The sequence below is a fragment of the Plecotus auritus genome (genome assembly GCF_963455305.1).
Source record: "Plecotus auritus genome assembly, chromosome: 5".
NCBI lineage: Eukaryota > Metazoa > Chordata > Mammalia > Chiroptera > Vespertilionidae > Plecotus > Plecotus auritus.
This window is the reverse complement of record NC_137776.1, coordinates 17,758,156-17,780,432: the sequence shown is the minus strand read 5'-3', so window position 1 is coordinate 17,780,432 and position 22,277 is coordinate 17,758,156. Positions and strand designations below refer to the sequence as shown.

General features: G+C 36.1%; 1 protein-coding gene across 4 annotated transcripts in view; it reads left to right on the top strand.

Annotated features, from left to right (window-relative positions):
* ERBB4 (erb-b2 receptor tyrosine kinase 4) overlaps positions 1-22,277 on the top strand; it is a 966,639-nt gene that overhangs the window by 896,664 nt on the left and 47,698 nt on the right. The gene's annotated exons all lie outside the window — the stretch shown is intronic.

Genomic DNA, 22,277 nt, shown 5'->3' with positions numbered 1-22,277 from the left:
AACTAATTATTTGGGATGATGTGAGGCAAATAATCTTAGTATTTTTTTTAAGAAAAACACAATTTAGGTGTTTCTCTAAAGTCTAGTTTGTGCTTTTATGAATAAAACTTATGGTAAGTGAAATCAAATTCTCAATTGAATTCAGAAGATTCTAATTTTGATCATTTTGTCACTACGTAGGTGAAAAGAATAAAGAAAACTGTCAGATTCCAGAACATTTGGTTGAGTCAATAACACCTCTGTGCACCTTTCTTAGAGCAGCAGAAAACTGTGATATTGCTCATTTCAATGTTTGCAGGAGATTCTGCAAGTACCGGTAATGGTTGAGGGATTTCATTTGTGTGTTTGATTTGGATTTTCTATTTTGTTCGCAGTGTGTATTCTAGCCTGGGTTCTCCTTTAAGTAAAGCTTGAAGCAAAAGCTTATGTTCTATTTCCTTTTTCAGGAGCACAGTCTCAGAAAAGATGGAGTCAGGCAAATCTCTGCTCACTTCCTGGGGCAAGCTGTCATGGGAATGATTCCATCGCAGGAAAAGTCCCCTGAGGGGAAGTTTATTTATTAGTATAGTGTCCTGCCTCCCGTTGGCCAAAGGCTCACCCTCCAGTCGGCTAGCTCCTCTACTCTCCTGGCTGTGCATGTGTGGTAGCTGATCAAGTCTCACAGCCTCACTGTCAACAGGCAATCACCGGGTGGGTGATGAGTAAGGGAGGGGTATTTTGAGTGAGAATGAAACAAAGCACCTGCTGATGATTGTCCCACATTAACCTGACTTGAATCCACATAGAATTAGTGACTCAGTGGCAGCCAAAATGAAAAAATGCCAAAGGGCCAGGAGACAAGGCAAAAGGATCTGAAGTAGCATATAAGTGGTGTGAAATTTAGTATATGAACAGGAGACCTAGCCTGGACCAGTGGCCACTCTCACCAGTGATTTGGTATCCAGCAATGGCAGGAAAGGCTGTGATGGTAGTTGCTATAATCTCTATTTAAGAAGGTTAGGAGTTAAGTCCAAGTCAGCTTTTTTTACATTACAAAGTCAAGTATTTATTGATACAAAATATATTTATTTTTTATGTGCCTAAAGCATGTGCTGTGTTAAGTCCTTATGTGCTGTGTTAAGTCCTTATAATACAAAATCACATTTGATATTCTTACATAGTTTGACTGGATTATTGCCTAATGAGAAGACAGGCATAAAATGATTTTTAAAACAGAGTAATTCTAATTACAGAATGTTTTATATACTGTATGTCATTCTGTTCTCTCATCAAACCTGTGAGGTGGCTGTTGCTATCACCCACTTAACAAATGGAAAAATATTAAATTTGAAAGAAGTGTCTGACCTCAAATTCCTCAGTTATCATAGGTGGCTTCCCAAATGCCTAATCCTCATGAATTTATAAACAATAAGTTTGTACACTTGAATTGCACATGTTTAAGTGTATACATATGTGGATGCGTGATACTGAGTAAAACAAACTAGCAAATCACCCACCATATGTTTAAATGCCTGAACCTTCAAAAAATTGAAACTTTATTCTGTGAACTGGCTGAAACTTACGGCTACCCTTTTAAAAGTCACTCAAAGGCAGATCATTACTATTGAAATTGGTAAAGTTAGGCGTGTGTGAATTGTGAAGAATCTGAGGAAACACAAAAAATAAATCTATCTTGAAACTGGCAAAAATGAAAGCTTACAGAAGCACTAATTTCAGAGCACTGCACTTGGGGACAGATTTCACTATTGTCATTTTTTTTTACTCCAAATAGTAAAATAGGGCAGAATAAAAAAGGAATCAATCACATATGAACAACCTAAGAAAAAAAGTATAATATGAACGTGTGTGTGTGTGTGTGTGTGTGTGTGTGTGTGTGTGTGATTTTGATCCTTAGGTAACCATTTTAACTTGTACTCCCAAGTTATGAGAAATCTATATGGGCTTTATAAGTACACATATGGACATTTGAATCTTCCCCCCCCTTTTTTTTTTTTTAGTTCTGATGGTAAATAAACTGATTTCATTTGGCAAAAAATCCAACCAACGAACTTACCAAACAAACAAATCAATCAACAAACAAAAACATACACGCAAAAGACAGCTGAACAGTGCTGCCACCTACTTACTGCTCAGAGAGCTGTCAAGCACTCCTGTGAATCCATTGTCCCCTGCAGTGCCTATGATGGCATTCAAATGACAAGTCCATTGAATTACCTTCAGAAATAATTTCTCAAATCATCTGGTAGGAAATCATTATTATAATCCCTTTAAAAAATTTCAGCTTGCAGTCAATAGTAGATTATATAACACTGAATTATGTTTCACACACTCAAAAAATGTAAGCTGTCTGTGTGTATGAGTATTTTCTATTGAAACAGATGGTCATATTAGACAGGGTAATTTCTGTTTCATTGCGCTAAGGAAGTTTAGTGGAGGCAGAAATAAAAAGGACGCTGAAGGAGCATCATTAAGGATAAAACGCATTCTAAGAACCAAAGACTGATACATTAGTAAAAGAATGGTTCATAGACTATTAGAGTTTTATTTAGGAAATTGTTTCAAAACTCACCAGGTGATATGGAGAGCATATCCTGTGTACTGATCAGCCAACCACCTCCTTACAAAAGGGAGGGGGCAGAACCATCCTGGCGGGAAGGCTCCCTGACAACCCGAATGAGAGTTGGTAATGGTCTTTGTTTGCTTAAAATGAAAAGTTATTACCTTTGCTTGTTATCTAATGGAGCTATCATGGGTGTCTCTTTCCAGACACTAAGTAACATCAATTACAATGATCCCAATTAAAACAGGGAGTAGGAGATGTGACGTTCAAAATTAATACAATAACCCCTTGACTGACATCCTCTGTAAGTTTCTCTTGTCACATGTACTCTAAAAATCTGGTTTCCTGCATTAACTGACATCACCTTAAAAATCTTTAAATTGCTAAAATAAGTCAGGGTACAAATGCATCTGCTCTAGGAATCTTAATGGTCTTCTAGCATCAGTGGATCGGGTACCTGATTTTCAAAATATGTACCACATCTACTACATGCAAAATATGACCTAAGCATGTGAAACACGAAGTGAGCAAATACATGGATTTCCAATAAACTGGATTTTCAACTTTGTAATGTCTTAGATATAACTAAAATATTCTACTCTTTGATGCCTTCTAAGCTTTTATTCATAAGCTCTTAAAGCTTAATAGGTCATAATTTATATTCTCTGCATAAATATTTTCAGCTTATAATATGCTTAAAGGAGGATATTGCACATATGTAATCAATACATAATTTTAAACAAAATATATTAATGCAACAATAAAAGGCTAGATTTACTCTAATATTAATCCATGGTATTAACCCTATTTAAAAAAGTGAATGGGTATATTTTACTAGATAAAAATGGTGGGAAAAACTACACAGTACAATTGTAGATAATTTCTCCTCTTGTGAGGATATGTGGAGTTTTCATATGTTTACTGTTCCTACAACTAATATTGAACTTTAGTAGGTTAGGAGTTCCTTTCCTAGACAATTCTCTGAAGCAGTGCTAGTGCATTTTGTAAAATGGGATGTACAGGTACATTAAAGCAGATAAACAACTCTCTACAAAACAGCAAGCAGACAGATGGTTTAGTTGCCATAGATACATTTTTAATGTTAGTTAGTCCGATGCCACACAAAACAGTTACTGTACCAGGATCCATGTCTATTTTTCTGCTATTTCCTTGTGGATGAGATAGTAGTTTGATTTATAATATGTCTATGAAGTTAAGACCCAAAGTATACTAATGCAATGTGTGCTTCAATTTTCATGAATTTAAGAAAACGTTATAGCTTTTCATTTGAAAATACGTCTAGTAAATGTAGTAAAAAACACCTTGTACACTATTAATTCTCTTGTGCTTTTCCATTTTGCTTGTTTTCTTCTTTTTGCTAAATGATAATTCATTAGTGAAAGTATTAAAGAGTACCAGACTATGAAACAGGGAACATGAGGGAAATTTCAAGAGAAAGAATAAACATGGTAAAATGAAATAAACCAAAATCTGGTACGTGAGTAGTCCTTAGAGTTGTAATGTGCCATGGCCCCAAGTATTAGCTACTTTTGGTACCTTTAACACACTTTTAAAATGAGCTCAGGACTTCAGAGACCTTAAACTTTAAAGATATGAATTTAATTATACTCCTACAAAATGAGATGAGTATAATTATTTTATTTAATCAAATGTTAATTTGACCATTTCTTGAAGTGTTACCATCTCATTGTTGAAACCATCATCTAGTACCTCGAATGAAAAGACACATATGACAATTAATAAAGCAATAGCAAATCACTGGGAAGCTAGGCTAAACATTTTCTCCTCAAAGTTTAGTATTGGGGAAAAGAAATTAAAGATGTATTGCATGAATTTAATGTACCATAAAAGCTTAAAAGAAAAAGATTTAAATTAAATTTTCAGTGTCTTGTCATTCAAACACAGTGACAGACATATTTAATTATTTGTTATTTTTTTCAGCTAGTATTATACACATTTTGCTGCACAATATAATTTTATTATATAGGTTGTGCTTTATTTATAAACTATTAGGAATATCAAATTATTTAATGTGAATACTGATAACATTATTTTAGATAAAGCTCAGTGATGTCAATATTTTCTACCATTTTGATATCATAGAAATGTAATTAGGGTCTTAAACTATGAAATACATAGTGCATGAAGATGGTTTTGAAGGAAGTATCTGGTAATATTTACCTACATGACTTAATTTGGCCAGTGCCATATTTATATAGATAATTTGCTGTAAACTGAGGTTGTTGGTTACAGAGCTACTTCATTGTTTTTATTCTTCATGGGTATTAATATTTAGTTGATCCATTAAAATCATATGGGACAATACTTATTTTCCAATACATAAAAATGGGAATACATAAAATCTATTCATATATTTTGATTTAAAATGTCATTACCTGAAACACGAACCAAAAATTTAATTTCTTCTTAAGCAAAAATATGTGTGTTCATCTTTAACTCAGATATAATTGTGTATGCTTGAGTTCTGAATAGATGGCAAATATTAGAGCTGTTTCTTGGGATGAATGTCACTTAAAAGAAGTACAAATAAAAAATAAATTTCCCAAGAGTACTGCTTCTAGTGAAATATAATGACTATAGTATGAGAAAACAAGCCAAGTTTACAGATAGTAGAAGTTTACTCCTGCTAACTTGACACTTCCAATATCTAATAACTTTTGAGTCCAAACTCTATGTCCAGCACTTAAGTTAGACACTAACAACTACTACTTGAAACTATTAAAAAATAGTTCTTTCTAAATCTTGTTTTGAGACAGGATACTTTTATATAGCATTAAGTTGTGTAGCATGATTCTAGAATATATTATTATATAGCTATGGGAAATGAATAATTTTGCTGACCTAGAAGCTTTGTAAGAGTTGGAGTTTAGTTTGATTTTGTTGCTTAAACCAGTTTAGTATAGCTTAGTCCATATGCTAGGTTCTATATGTCCCTCTACCTACCTTTGCTCTGCTCTTACTACCCTCTTACCTGGCTAAGAATAGTTATGCTTTGGCTATGCTTTCGATCAAATTCTCATGACCACCATTCTCTAAGGCTTGCATCAATTTCTATATACTTTATATACTTACTGTTCCTTCTTGCATCATCCCTTCTCTCTTCACCTCTCTCTAGTGCCCTGCCTCCCTTCATTTCCTCACAGCCACACCTCTTGAAAGAATAGATTAAACTTGCTATCTTCCCATTTTCATCTCTAGTTCCCTCTTCAAACCATTAGTCTGTCTTCTGTTCCTTACACTTAAGCAAAACTTTTTTCAATAACACTAATGACCAGCCAGCTTGGCTCAGTGGTTGAGCTTCGACCTATGAACCAGGAGGTCACAGTTCGATTCCTAGTCAGGGCACATGCCTGGGTGGCAGGCTTGATCCCCAGTGTGGGGTGTAGGAGGCAGCTGATGAATGATTCTCTCTCATCATTGATGTTTCTATCTCTCTCTCCCTCTCCCTTCCTCTCTGAAATCAATAAAAATATATTTTTAAAAAACAACACTACAAATAACTTTCTAAGTGCCTATTTCAATTCCAATAGCATTTCTTCACTCCTCTTATATTGACATTCTGGATTTGACATTGTCAATTATTTAATTTTTTAAAATTTATTTATTGTTGTCAGTATTACAGATGTCACCCATCCTCCCCCCTCCCCAACCCGGGCCTTTCCCACACTATTATCTGTGTCCAGGGTTGTGCATATATGCATATATATTATTTGCTTAATTTCTTCCGGACCCTTCCATCCCCACCCCCACTGAGATCTGTCATTCTGTTCCATACATCTATGCCTCTGGATCTATTTTGCTCATCAATTTATTTTGTTTGTTAGATTTCCCAGCATTACTCTTTGTTATATCCTCTCCCATCCCCCAATTTGTCATCTCAGTATTCTTCCCCAGTGTTTCTTCTTTTTGCCTACAGCTCATATATGTTTCCTCTCTTTGGAGGAATCTCATCCATATCCACAACTTTAATCATTCTACATATTCTGGTGACTCTTCCTTCCATTCATGTGTTTATTCAATAAAAATTGATTGCCCATCTGTGATATGTAAAGCACTGTTCTAAAGGGTAGAGAGTAAAACTTACATATGAGTGACCTCATGGTACTTTGATTACAGTTGGTGGAACAGACAGTAAACAGGTAAATAAATAATATGCTTATCTATTGTCAGGTAATCATAAGGACTATGAAGAAAAATAAAGAGGATAAGGATTTAGAGAATTACAGAGGGGAGTGTGATATTTTAGTTCAAATCGTTTGAGAAGGCTTCTTGAGGAAATTTAAGCAGAAACCTGAATAATGTCAAAGCTAGTCCTGCATATATCATCATCTAGCCAGTAGCACTAACTCAAAATATGAAGTTATCTTTGGCACTTCCTCCCTCTCATGTTCATATTCTATGTGATATTAACTATTGTTGATATTAGCTCTTAAATTATCTTACAAATCAAACCACTTCTCTTCATCTCTACCACCATTATGACCACCACCCCAGTGCAGACTGTCATCAATTCTCATTTGAACTATAAAATAGCCTCTTAGCTCTAATTTTCATTTTTATCTTCTCTCTTTAATCAGTCCTAATACACACTGTAGCCAATGATATTTTCTCAAAATAAAATTTAGTTGTTTTGCTTCCCTGACTTCCCAATTAAAACCATGACTTTTATTGCCCTTAAGATAAAAGTCAAAATCCCTAAAGTGGATTACTGAGCTGCATATAGGCCTCATCTCACACCAAGATCCCATCTCATTATTTCTGTCCAGCTACATTGGATTTTTTATAGACTTGCCAAATTTCATAATTCCTCTAACCTCAGTTTTGCACATGCTATTCCCGAGACCTAAAGCCAAATTGCCTAGTTAAAATGCAACTATATTGTTTACTGTGTGTCTTTTGCAAAGTCACTTAACATTGCCATGCCTCAGTTTTATTATCTGTAAGATGGAAATAATAGTAGTGTGTACGACAGGGAGTTTATCATTATGGAAATTCTTGCTGATATGTCACAGTGCTTAGAATATAGTAGATTCTCTGTAAACACTTCTAGAATCATAAACGATTCCCTAGGGCTCCTTTCTATCATCTTTGAGGACAAATACATCTAGACTTCCAACTTGCATGGGAATCAAGTTATCCTTCTTTAGCCCAAGAATATTGTAGCCAATATGTACAATATTCCTGTAGGTAATTTCTCATTTCCATTAAATGAGTTTTATTTTATTAAACCCAATATTGTCTTTAGTAACGAAATGGGTTGTAATACCTGATACACATTAATTAGGGGTGAAGCTATTTCTTCACAGATGGTATTTGAGCTTTCTGTTTCATGCTTAGATTTACTCTAGATTGCACATGAATGATTTGTTTATTTTAAAAAGTGGGCATAAGCAAAATAAATGCATGAATAAATAAATAAATAGAAATATAAGGGGATATAAACTCCTGTCCTCAACAGAAAAGAACAATGAACACATTCATGAGTAGTAGCTCAATTTATGTTTACATTATAATGAATAACCACTTTATAATTTAATAAACTATGCTTCAACTGCAAATGTTAATAGATGAAAATAGTAGTTGAAGTTTGGGCTATCAAATTTAAAATATTAGATTTTATAAAATAGTTAAACCCCTGAGGAAACATCTTATTTTCATACACTTTTCAATATTCTGCTAGTAATACTATACCACCTAAAGCATTTTAGGAAAATGCTGTAATAACATGAAAATGCAGCTTCTTTGTAAGTTAAATTCTGTCTAGTTCTGCCAGATGATTCTGATAGAAATTCAGAGATGCTATCACCAATAATTTATTTAAACATTATTTATCAAACTCTATGTGTTAGGTGCACTATTAGGTGTTAGTGGATATGATTATCTAGACTTAAATAATTTTAGTTCATATGGGTAACTAAATTTGATGCTAGATGTGTAAATAGAAGAGTGGTTAATAAATTTAGTGATTGGTCTTTTTAACTGAGAACACTGAAAGACATTAAATATGTATCCTTGAATATTATAGCTTTCCCAAAGATATTTTGAATATTATAAGAATAGGAAAGGTGCCTTTAGTTATTTTAATCTCTCACAATTCTTAGTTCTGCATATCTTTTAGTGAAGCTCTCAGAAGGAGATATCCTATATAATAAAAGTGTAGTTTGCAAATTGTGCCTTCGACTGGGAGTTCGTCAGGGAGTTTGACCAGGGGGCAGGGCCGGCTGGGGGAAGGGAGGGAGGCCCTGGCTAGCAGCTGGCAGCCTCTAAGGACCCTTCCAGTGCAGAATTTCATGCACTGGGCCTCTACTATGATATATGACCCCTGTGCTAGCAGACATCTACTGTAGATCTACATACATATTTTATTTTTTACAATTTTATTTTTTGTATTTTCATTCTACATATTTTAAACATTTTATCAAAAAATATTTTACCTATTCTTGTGTTTAATCTTCAAAGAGTATATAAGTATATTTTTTAATGCAGTATATCTCTACAAAAAAAATTTCCTAAACTTTACTGGTCTTTCAAAATGTATTTTAAGTCTCACTTTTGTTAGCAAACATTGCTAAATGCTCCATTCACATTTCACTTTTCATCCCCAGGTATGCATACGTCTTTGTACCTCCATTATAGTATTTATCACAATCTGCCATGCATTCTATCTCTGTATGTGTTGTTGCATAGATTTGAGAGGATGTGCACATGCACAGTTGCCCATTGGCTCTAGAATATTCTACGTGTCTGCTAGAGTATTTTGCCCATTATGTATCCTCCAAGAGTACTTGGATTAAAACTCAACTTCTCTGGGATGTAAAATTCAGAAGAGTCTCCCTCAGTGATATATTCTGATTTAAGTTCAACATAATAATGAAAATAAGAAGGCTAAACAAATATATACCATGGAGTTTCTCCTCACTTGTCAAAACCTCAGCCAGAGTCCTTGAAACATACATTCTAAATGAAGTACTCAGTTTTGTAAAAACTCTTATTTAAATATTCTACTATCACAGATGTCAAAAATTGGATTTTGTTCCTTGGTAAAGCTAAGATAGCACTTTATTTTAAGGTTTGAATAGCTTGACTCTCCTGATACTGAAGTCATTTACATTCAGTCACAATATACAGAGCAGAAATTAAGTTTGGTTGGAGTACAGTAAGAAAAATAATCTGTCTAATCCTAATGGATGCAAAACTGTTTTATAAAAATATTGGTATTGAATGTAGCTTTTATGGGTTTACAAATAGTCAAAATTAACATATAGTTTCAAGGATCCCTTTTGTGACTAAATTTAAAGAAAGTACCATTGTATTTTAACAGATTATTTTGGCAAAAATATGGTATTGCTACCAGAATACTGATCTAGAAAAAAAAATACTATTTCACTTTATTTTCATTTCCTTGCATAAGATTGTGTTTACAGTGTCATTATCCACAAAAGCCTTCCATGGAGTATTTTTTTTTCTTGTAATTAAAACAGTAGGAATTAATGACAGGCTGGGGAAGCTTGCTGTTTTGTAATAATGAATTGGACTATTTGAATGGGTAAAAATGTTAATACAGTGATTATTGCAGACTGAGCTAAGTCTTCTCATAAAAGACAAAAGTATTAAATTTGCATTAGATGTTTTTAAAATGAAACTGAATACTGTGAAGCCATATAAAGGTAGTCCAACTTTGCCAAATATTATTACAATTGTAAAGAAATATAGAAGTTATGATTCAAATAAATTCTCCCTGACAGCAAAATAAACCCACTGATTTTTATAATCCAAGGTCACCAGTTTCATTAAATCCATATATTTAGTTCCTTGGCTTGTGTGTGTTACTTCATTGTAAGGGTCTAGAGTTTCTTAAAGTTAGTGTTACTGGATTGAGGGGTTCATTTGCCTGCATGCATCAAGGCTCAATAAGACACAAAGAGGAGTTTGCAACAAAGAAAGTAAGGATTTATTAAGGAGATAGAACCATGGCCAGAGTCACAAGTAGCTCATGCTCAGAGACCTGGCTCCCTGATGGCTTCTAGGGGATGAGTTATACAGAGGAAAAGTCATTAATCCTGGTGACTAAGGGAGCTAGGGTCATTGTCAAAGTCATGATCTCTATTGATTGGTCAGCACTAGGGTAGGGGATAGATTCAGAGAAAGCAGTAACTATTGATTCATTTACATTAAAAAAGAACACAGCCCTAGCCAGTTTCGCTCAGTGGATAGAGCATCTGTTTAAAGCATGGTAGGAGGAGTGTAGTAATGTACGGTGAGGGGGTGTTTCAGGTAAAGGGAATAGGATCAAAGACAAGAAAGCCACGATAATTTTCAGGTTAGCTTGGGCCTGCAGAGTTCTAGCTGAGGAGTTTCAAGAAAAGAAGCTAGGGTGACAAGCAGAGTCACGTTGCTTAAGGGTTTTCTTTGGCTACAGGAGAGAAGAGGTGATTCAGTGCTTGTGCATGTGCATGTGTGTGTGCATGTGTATACACATGTGTTAGAGGGGGGTGGGAGATGATGAAATGACAGAAAGTACATGGGGACAAAGATACCAGCATTTTCATGGGAGTTCAACCTGAGGGTTTAATGACTACGGATGTCAGTAAAGAGTCCTGAGATAAAGAATCAATAAAGTATTTATGCACATCTGTGAGGCTCTCTGGGGAACCCCAGAAATACCTAGAAAATATTTCTAAGGGGCAAGCAGGTTGAGCCAAGAAAAAGTGAAATCTGTGTTATTCCTATGACACAGTGTGTATCCTGAAGCCTATAAATACAACAGAAACCCAGAAGACAACTTCTTACCAGTTAAAATAGGAATAGGCCGTCCTCCTTTCGTAATTATGTGATATTTGATTCTCCTGTGATGATGCTGAGCTAGAAAATGAGTGAAAATATAAAGCAAGAATCTTTTTATCTTATGTCCCTTTGCAGGGGTTAGAGAGAAAGCCCTGGGATTCTGTCAGAGGGAGCGTGCCAAGATTAAAACAAAGGAAATGCATCACACTGCGCTTCCAAATCAGCTGTAAGGGATTGAGAGGAAAACGGAAAGCTCAGGTTCAGATCCTTTTGAGGACTTTGCAGCGGAGCATGGGTCAGAGCAGATGATCGGGAAGTAGCTAGTTGACTTCCAGTGGGAAGTATGTGGGTACCACCCTGTGAGTTTTACATGTGCTGGGTAAGCATTGGCACAGTAGGCCCAGGAGAGCACTTCGTGTTCGAGGAATTCCACTTTCTCTTCTGGAGAAGGTACTTATTTAAAAATATCCAGTGCTTATAATGAAATTCAACTGCCTGAACTCATAAGTGAGTAAACTACACTCAAGAAAACACTCATTGAAACTCTTCAATTTTGCATGATGGCTGAAGTTTTGCTTTGTAACAAGAATATTTCAGAAAAATTGATACCACTGTTGTAAGAAAATAGTATAGACATATTCCCACTTATTGAACTGCATGGCTTTCAATCCACAGCATGCAATTCTGTGGAAGTACAGAATATTAGGAATGATCTGTTTCTGCTCAATTATAGCTAAGGTGTCAGATCCTCAACCTCTTCCCTATAGCGTTTGAATGTATTTGCACAATATGTATGCTCAGAGAAAGGCTCGGCTTCTATCTCTTAATCTAGAGGTTGCTGTATTAATAGGTTGCACACTTCATTGATTTCTAATTAATTTCTTAAGAGACGCAGAGGGTAACTACTGCATCCCACAGATATCTTTGTTCTCAATGCAACCCACGTCTTTATTGATCAGCTGCCTAAGGAGCAGAAGTAATCCATTTTAAGTATACTTCTCTGAGAGTGTGGACACTCTACAATTCACTCCTCCCATTGTAATTATATTGGCAAGAGGTCAGGGAGAGGGAAAAACTGTGCTGTGTTTATATTCCCTTGATCCAGGCCAGTAAGCTTTTTCCTGCAATTTATTTAGTAGGAAAGCAGTGGCCTCTCACCTCTGCTTTTTAATCTTCCTTTGTTTACTTGTTTGTTTTATTATTGTTATTTTCTTGTTCTTTAAGAGAAGTTTGAGTTCCAAGGTGATGACCTACAAATTCTTCCAATGAACATGTTCAGAAGTTTGGGTAGGGTAGCACATACAATTTTAGAGGAATATTTGGAGAAATGTCGGGACAAGAAGGAAAAAAAATACTATTATCACTGCCAGCTTCAGAAATCTGTAAACAACGTCCACAGAACTCATGCTGATATTCTAATATCGCCTTCCGGGGTTTGGGCCTAAGTGCTGCAGGGTTTGCTTTTCTCCATCCCATCACAAATACTGTAAACTTTTAAATTTGCTCCACCAGCACTAAAAGAAAAAAGTCGCTACTGCTTAGACAACCTTACACATTTTGGTTTTATCATTCATTTAATCCAACTACAAACATGTAGTTAAATGACAGGCAATCTAAAAATTGTCAAAAATACATCGTTCAATTCACAAACAGTTTGTAAAGTGCCTCCAGAGGCACCATACTAGGAGAACCCAGCGAAACTCAACAGGTCTGTTTATAAGCCTCAAATGTTTATTATGCACAAGGGTTTTTATTTCATTGAATTCTCAGAGCACCCCTTGTCTGTACAATAATCATTCAGTTACATAAGCTGTCCTTTAATAGTTTCATATATGATTTCATAGTCTATGGGCTATAATGGAAAAATCACTGCCTCTGGAGTCAAGCTGCCTGCAGTCAAGTCTCATTTGTTCTAAGCTTTGTCCTCCACTAGCTATGACCCTTGGTCAAGTATCTTAGTTCCCTGGTCCTCAGTTTCCATATCTTAAAATGGGAATAACAGCAGTACAAACCTCTTTGGGTTCTTCTGAGTTCCTATATACAAAGCACTTAAAAGAGTGCTATGGCACAAAGTGCTTAAGTAACTATTAATTTTTATATATACAAACATTCATAATAATACCCTACATAATTCTATTTTGTCCTCCCCATGTGATTTCAGTGTTCACAAATAATAAACATCACCATGTAGTATTTTCCATTGTAACCATTGCTATTATTATGTGTCCAGATTCTCCTATGCTAAAATTAGTACGAAATAGCACATTATTTATATTGTTAAGCAAATTTATAGGATTGCACAAATAGTGTTAGTGCTCAATTCAGTTTGTTTAGTGTCAAAGACCTGGAGATAAGCTTGGTGCCCATCAGTAGGGAAATAGACAATAAATTGACAGTGCATGCCTGTGTGATATATGTGTATATGTCTGAGTTTGTGTGTAAAATTTAATGCAACAATGATAAGCAATAAACTGGATTGCATATAGCAACATATTCGAATCTAAAGAAAGCATAATGAGCAAAACATGACCTATCCTATATAATAAAAGGCTAATGTGCAAATAGACAGAATGGCGGAACAACCAAACAACTGGTCGCTATGATGTGTGCTGACCTCCAGGGAGCATGTGCGGAACATGGCAGGCGTTGGCCGTGGTGGTATGGTGGAGCAGGTGAGAGGGGGTGCCAGACTAAGGCAGGGCGCCGGTCGCTGTCATCGGAGTGAGCCTCTGGTGGTTACTGAAAATTCTTTGCTCTGGCACGCTGCAGTCCCGCCCAGTGCTCACACCTGCTGCCGGCACCAGTCCCATTTGCACCCACAGCTGGCACCGGAGCCGCCACTCATACCTGCTGCTGGTTGCTGGCACTGGTCCCGATCACTCAACGCCATAAGCAGATGTGAGCAGTGGCTGCTGGTCCTGATTGTCCCTGAAGGCTTCCCCTTACTCCTGAGAGGCAATCAGGGCAGCAGCTGCTGCTCGCACCCACTGATGGCACTGGCCCCAATTGCTCGGCTTCATCAGCATGTGGGAGCGGCAGCGGGAGCAGAACTGCAAGCAGACAGAGGACTGGGGGCCATGGTGGAAGGGGCAGGGCAGGGGTGCGGAGGATGGGCTGAGACCCACCCCTCTGCCTACCACAGCCTCATGGCCCACAGTTCCTTTTAAGGTGCATGAATTCGTGCACTGGGTCCCTAGTTTAAGACATAATACTATTTATGTATTAGAAATAGCAAATACACTTTTTAAAAATATATAGACAAAATAAATAAATTATGGATGATGGATTGGAAAAGGATGATGCTGTGGATGTTTATAATGGATAGAAAAATGGGATTTGGGTGGAGAATGGAAGGGAACAGCAATAATAACACACATGAATTATAGAGTAGGGTTAGCTCAAAATGATGTGTACCTGAGATTACAAAAGAAAACAAAGAAGAAATTCACACACATTGCCTTAGGTTGGCTCCCAGAAAACAGTCTCTGAGACTGACTTGCATGCAGGATATCATCTGGCAAGTGTTCTCAGGAACAACATCTATAAGGCAGTGAAAAGCAGTATTACATAGAGGGAAATTCTGGGCTATCATTAAATTACAACTGAGGTCTCATCTGATCCTATATAGTACCCTGGAACCAGATAGCCTGTCATAATTGTCCAACAGGGCATGGCCTTTGTAAGTCTGTGTCAACTGATTGCTGAATGTAGCTACCTCCTGTGAAAGGGTGAAACCCCTGCATCATGGCTCCCTTTACAGTTGGGTTGGGGGTTTCAATATCTCAAAACTAATGCAACTTTAATGAGAGCCATCAGCAGCCAACACATTCGAGAGCTGAGCTTATCAATAGTTTGGTACCGCAGAGGTTTCTGGGTGGCACACCACAGCATCATGAACACATTCAAAAATATTATTGGGACTCTGTGAAAAACATGTTTCAAATTGCAACAAAAATATTTTCATTGTACATTATTCAAATGACAGAAATTCAGTTGTCTTCAATATTTCAAAATCTCAAGAACTATAACCTGGCTAAGTCTCTTGAAGATCATAGGTGTAATTGGAAGATGTGAGAATTAAGCATTGTTAACTCCAAGCCAGTTTAGGACAGTCATGTGAATCTGCATTCTTCCTCTGAGAAGAATGATAGGAAGAACATTCAGGGACAAAGATAATGAGAAACAGATCACATCCAAGTGTTTAGTTTAGTTTAGTTTAGTTCAGTGTATCTACTGAGTAACCAGTAGCTGTTTTAGTTGGCTGACTGTTCTTTTGCTTTATAGTGGTCAAATAGTATTTTTAATAAGAGGGGTGAAATGTGGAGGTTATTTGTTTATTTAGAAAACAATGGTATCTTAGAATATCGAAGTTTTTTACAAACATGATGGCATTGACTCTACAAGGAAATCCTCAGGGTAGATGCTATCATTATCCCCATTTCATGGATAAGGAATGTGAACCACAAATAAATTGACCAAGGTCATATAGCTAGTAAGTAGCCAGGTTTATTTCTAGTCTGTCACCTTAAACATTGGATGCACTGAACTGTCCCCTATTAAAACATATTCATGGCTCTCACTGAACATTGAAAGGGGGAGGCATCTGGTCTACCCCATTCTTTACTACGCTCTGTGTCTATTATTAGACCACAATTTAATATTTTAGATGGGTATATTTTACAGTCCCTTCTATCATGGAATAAAAATTTAAAGTTAGAGATCATTTAGGCCAATCTGTCACTTTTATAGGAGAGGTAAAATGAGTATCTGTGGTCATAAAGCTAGCGAGCGACATGGCCAGGACTTCTATCTTATAACATTCAGGTCTGTGTTCTTTCTACGCTTCCATGAGCCAGCTTTTGCTTATTGAAAAGACTTCTCCGTTGATTCAATTACAGAGCCCCCTTAGTTTCCCTTGTTCACTATTTGCATAAAGTCAGTTACTTCATTAAAGGATGTCCCTTTCTTCCCTGGAACATGCTCATATCTTTAGCTCTAACAGTAGAGAGAATTCTAGTTGGATTTTTTTTTCCCTCAGGGATAGAATTGCTTTCAGAAGGAAAGGTAAAAAAGAGGGGTTATTTTCATTTGAAGCTACCTTTCCTGAAGCTTCCTTTTATTAAGAAAGCTTCGGGTCATTAGAATGAAAACTAAAAAGAAAAAAAAAAAGCACTCTTGCTAACTCCAGAGGTTAATGCCTGTGAGAGCTGACTGCAGCTTGAGATTTTTAGCTCCACACGTTTCATGAAATTGTCGCATGGCCTATATATGGGAAGCAAATATTTATTGTCAGAAATAGTCTGGTCTCTCTTGACTTCCGTTAGCTTCCTGCAGCTGGGCAGAATTCATTTTCACATTGAATTGAAACAATAATAATGCAGTTTTGCTAGACAGCTCTGACTCAAATATCATAAGATTAAAAAGAAGGTCATTGGTAGGTGCTCTTCAATACTGATATTTTAAAATTAAGTCATTGATCTTTTTTTTAATAGAACAGTTTATATGAGTTAATTCTTACCAGAGATGAAAACTTTAAATTCAATTGTAATAAAATTATCTTTGGATTTTGTATGAAAGTATGTTTCTGAAAGTCAAGAGTAAAAATTGTCTTTCCTTAGCTAGTTCATATTTATTGATGCACATTTTAAGAGGTATGAGCAAAAAAGAAAACAAGCATTCTTTGAACACTCATAGCATACAGAGCAAGTATGAAAAATGGTAAAATTATTAATGGTTTGGGTAATGATAAATCCTGAATAGTTTGTATAAAATCAGACTTTTAGCACCAAAGAAATAGACAAAATACCCCCAAACCACTGGCTGATATGGCGCAGTTGGTTGAGCATCATCCCATGCACCAAAAGGTCACTGGTTCAGTTTTTGAACAGGGCACATGCTTGGTTTGCCAGCTTGATTCCCATTAGGGGGCATGCAAAATGCGATCCATGTTTCTCTCAGCTCTCTCTCTCTCTCTCTCTCTCTCTCTCTCTCTCTCTCTTTTTCCCTCTCTCTCCCCCTCTCCCTGTCTCTCTCTCTCCCTCTCCCTGTTTCTCTCCCTCCCTCCTGTCTCTCCCTGTCTCTCTCTCCCTCTCCTCTCTCTGTCTCTCTCTCTCTCTCTCCCCATCTCTCTCTCTCTCTCTCTCTCTTTCGCCCTCTTCCTTCATCTCTCTCTAAAATCAATAAAAACATATTTTTTAAATGCCCCTAAAACATGTCTACAAAAAAACTCCCCTCAGTGCTGAGTGATAGAAGGCAGAGACTTTGGTATTGTCATTTACTCATAAATAATATTTTCTAGCATCGAAAATTTCGACCTATCTTGTTCTGAACTTTATCTTCACTAAATTCCTGAATTTGTGATGTAGTTATGGAGGGCACCAAATCTTTTAATAGATTCCCTAATATTTTGTTCTCTTTAGATGACAGCATCTTCAGGTGAATTATATTAAAATAATACTTTGAACAATAATGGTTCTCAAATTTCTATCTACACATTAATAACAAGTAGGTTATGGGTATATGTATCATCATTTTCAAACATGTATTGAATACCTACTGTGACATATATTAGTTGAGGTTCACAGATTTTCTGCAGTAGGCAATTCAAGTTAATGAGGGTAGGTGATTCTTATGCACACTAGAACTATTTATATCTAAATATGGAACAATAATAGAAACATGCTTGTTCTGTACTTACTATATGCCAGTTACTATTTAAATGCTTTACATATATTAATCTATCTAATCTTTACCACCACCTGTGTGATAGGTGCTATTATGGCTGTTTCAAGAGGAGGAAGGTGAGTGACAGAGATTTTAATTAACTGGCCAGAGTCACACAGCTGGAACATGGCAGCGCTCAAGTTTGATTCAGGCAGTTGACTCCAGAATCTGCACTCAAACCCACAACACATCCTGCATGCCCTGGGGCCAAAGCAAGAACTGAGTTTCCAATTTACACAATTCATATCCCTGCTATATTATAAAAGGTTCTATTATTTAGCTGTATTTTAAATATAAATGCAAATAACTCAATCGCCTGCATTATGCCCTGAAATTCACAGAAATATCTAATTTTTTTCTCAAAAGTACTAGAATATTTTATAGTTATATGACTGCACTGTGTACATAGATTTTTGTATGCCCACATGACCCTGTGACCTATGGAGAGAGGGAGTAGGCTTAAACGTGCAGATTTAGGGGCCACAGCAAGGGATAAAATCCAGGTGCCTGGACCTCTTGGCATCAGTTTTCTCCTATTTAAATTGGGATGAAATCAGTATGCATCTCATAGGGATAAGTTAACCTACAGATGTAGACGTGTTTAATGTGTGCCATGTTCTAGGTACTCAGTCAGTGTTAACTGTGATTGTGTCACTGTTCCCATAATGTACTCCACCTGAACTGGCATGGTAAGGACATGAGAGTTGCTACAGGGCAGAGTGAAAGGTTTCTTTTCAACCAATACTGCATCCCTCTATCACAATGAGTGATTGTTCTTTAACCGTCTTTGAACTTTAAGGGATATCAGTTTATTTTTGTCTGTTTCTGATAGCTACTTACCTCGATAATTGCATCACGTTCTGATTTAAGGAGTGATTTCATTTTGAATGAATCTAGCAGAGAATATGACTCTAATGAGAACTTCAAGTAAAGAAATCCTATCTTAATGGCTGTGATGTGCAGAAACCTGTTGTTAGCAATCCATAGGCGATTCAACACTCTACTTCAGGGTGTGAAGGTAGAACTAAGGTGGCATTCAGAATTAAGGATTTAAAGTGTGCATCTGTACAATGATGTTTCAAGTTACAAAGCAACCATACAAATGTATTTTGATGGCTTGGTGATAACATAGATGCTTCCATTATTTCTTTTAATGGTGGTCGGGTGGGTGCTGAAAATCGTATACAGGTTGTCATCTGTTTTCCTGAGTTGACTTTTCATTATTTTGAAGAAAATACATTTTCTGGATAAATATTATTGAGGTTCAAGATATTGTGTCACCTGCTGAGGCTTTGTGTATGGAGTTTCAAAGACCTTTAGAGTTTTTGAAATTTTGCTTGTAACGTAGAATATGTCAGTAGAGCCTTGGTGAATGTTAGTTCCCCATTGGTATAGCATATATCATTATTCCTGCACATGTTTAAGAAATATATACATGGCATTTCCATTAGGATGATATTTACTTAAAGGAATCATTATCTACCCAAATTATAGAACACACACACACACACACACACACGCACGCACACACGCACACAAAACCAAAATTATTCTCAAGTTATTATCCTTTATTATTCAGTCAGTTAACAAGGATAATTATTTTATTTTTAAAATGTACCTTGAAATCTATTTCCTAATATTCTTTCTGGCCTAGTTTAGTTGAAGATTCACCCACTCATGTATGTAGAAGCTGGATGAGTATCATAAAGGATACTAGCAAAATAGTGGGATCCTGAAACAGAAGGCCAGATGCTCTCAATGGGTTACGTCTAATAATTAGCTAAAGAGAATGTTTGAAACTTGCCTGGTATGGGAACTGAAAATATGTATGAAAAATGGGTGTAGCACATAGACTGCCAGTATGCAACCTTTATTTTACACTCTCATCTCTTTTCTTCTGGGCTGTGGCAGTGGCTCCTGACTTCAGCTATATTTGTGTCCAATCTATCCTCAGGACACCGATAACTGTCTCATTCTCCTTTTTCAAACAACTTCAGCATCACTACATTGAATGCTGCACAAAATGCAAGGCCAAATTCTCTGCCATGACATAGAAGGGACCCTTCTTGGATCTAGTTTCTCCTTAATTTTTCTGTTTCACCACTCACCTTTATCTTATATATTATTCATCAGAAATACAGAATTACATGCCTTTGTCTTAGTATGCCATGTTATTGATTCCCCTGTTCTTGTTCTCTCTATCTGCAGTTTTGCCTTCATCTTGTCCAACTATTATTCAAATCTTACTTATCACTCAGTATCTCTTTAAAGCCTCTCTCTCATATAGGCTTGCTAGCCTGTACTACAAACAGTCCTTAAGATACAGCTCTGCTTACATGCCTTACTTGCATCACGCCGATCCACTGGAGTTTGTATTCCACATCTGCCCACTTTATTAACTTAGCTCTGTCCTCCTTTAATGCAAAGACTTTGACTCCTTGTCTCTCTGGTGTCTAGCACAGTGCTAGGCACATAGTATTTGTGTCCTGTAATTGTGTGTGGATATGAATATTAAGTTGCCTACACACTTTTCATAATCTGATATGAGTGTGGTAAGAAAGAAAATAATGAATATTATTGTAGACATTTCTTAGAATGACAAAAATTAGTGATGATTATCTCTTAGGCAATATGATGTTATTGTTTTTGATCTTTCAAGTCACCTAAGTTTTCAGATTCACTTTATTCTAGGAATGTCCAATTTGGCATAATCAAATAGAAGCACTGTATAAAAAAGAGGGCAAACCCCCCATAAATCCCAGTCATGGATTGATTTCAGAAAACACTAATACATGTGGTGTCACCAACTGCTGACTGATTGGACCATCTCAGGCACTATCTCCACTGGTTGTGTTTAATGGACATTTATATAGAGTTTGGCTCATGATGTTGTTTGAAGCAATCTTCTCTTTACACTACACTGGGCATACAGTTCATAATTTTCTGACCTGTGTGATTTATGTGTCTGTTTTCCACAGCTTTTGTTTTGATATCAGAAACCATTAATCCTTCAAAGTCCTGAAGTTGTAATGTGAACTGCCAACAGCATTGATTTGCAATTGGCATGAGAGTATGCTTTAACCATTTACAAAAATTCTGATTTGCTTTGGAATGACAACCTTTTCTTTTTACCACTGAAGTCTTCCAATAAAGAATACCCTCTAACTCTTGAATAAAAATATATTTACTTAAACAAAATATATTCACTCTAAGCCTCTGAATTCATTTCCTTGGCTTTATAGCAACCTTTTCATTAAAGCTAGTGTATAATGACTCTTAGTTCCCCTGCTGCTAAGGTAACCAATAATAATTATTGCTTCTATGAAATTTTAACCATCTCTGTAAATACTAATATATGTTATCTATACATAAGTGACATAGATATAACATATATACATATCTGTATACATATGTATATATACACATACATACATGTTATATTGTAGGGTGAGCCAGCTATATCTCTTGTTGGCAATCAGCAATACATTTTATTTTTAATTACCCTATATGTTTTATGAAGACAACATATTAAAAGCTAATTTGAGGGTCATTAAAATTATGTAATTTCATTCGTTTGTTCTTATAAACACTACAAATGCCATTGAAGCCTTTTTTAAATTATAGGCTTTTAATGACTGCAGGGTATTCACTTTTTGTGTAATTAATAAGAATAATCTAATTCTGCAACCTTGATAGAATCTATGATGGTGATTTTGGCACCATCAAATCTTTATATGAAATACCTTTCAAAATTATGGATAGTTGTATTTGTTTGGAGCGGGCATGTATGGGGATGATGACATGACACAGGAGTTATTGAGAAGAAAACAATTAAGAATATGTGGATCATTCCAAATATATGTTAGCTTATCTACGAAGACACCTGCACACCTCAGTAATGAGAGTGTTTGCAAAAGAACATCAAGTCTCTAGGGGAAAAATGATCTAACATTTAGCTTGTGTGCAGGTAATTTATTCTTCTTTAAAGGAATCCAGGGAGAAAAGGCATAAAGCTATTTGTTGTTCACTTTTTTATCCCAGGTTTTCCCTAATTTTGAAAATATTCGAGGAATCTGCTTCACTTAGAAAAGTTAAGCATTTTAAACTAAATGCTAAAAATTCCCTTTTAGTAAACAGAAAAGATGAGGCATTAACTGACTGTCATTGG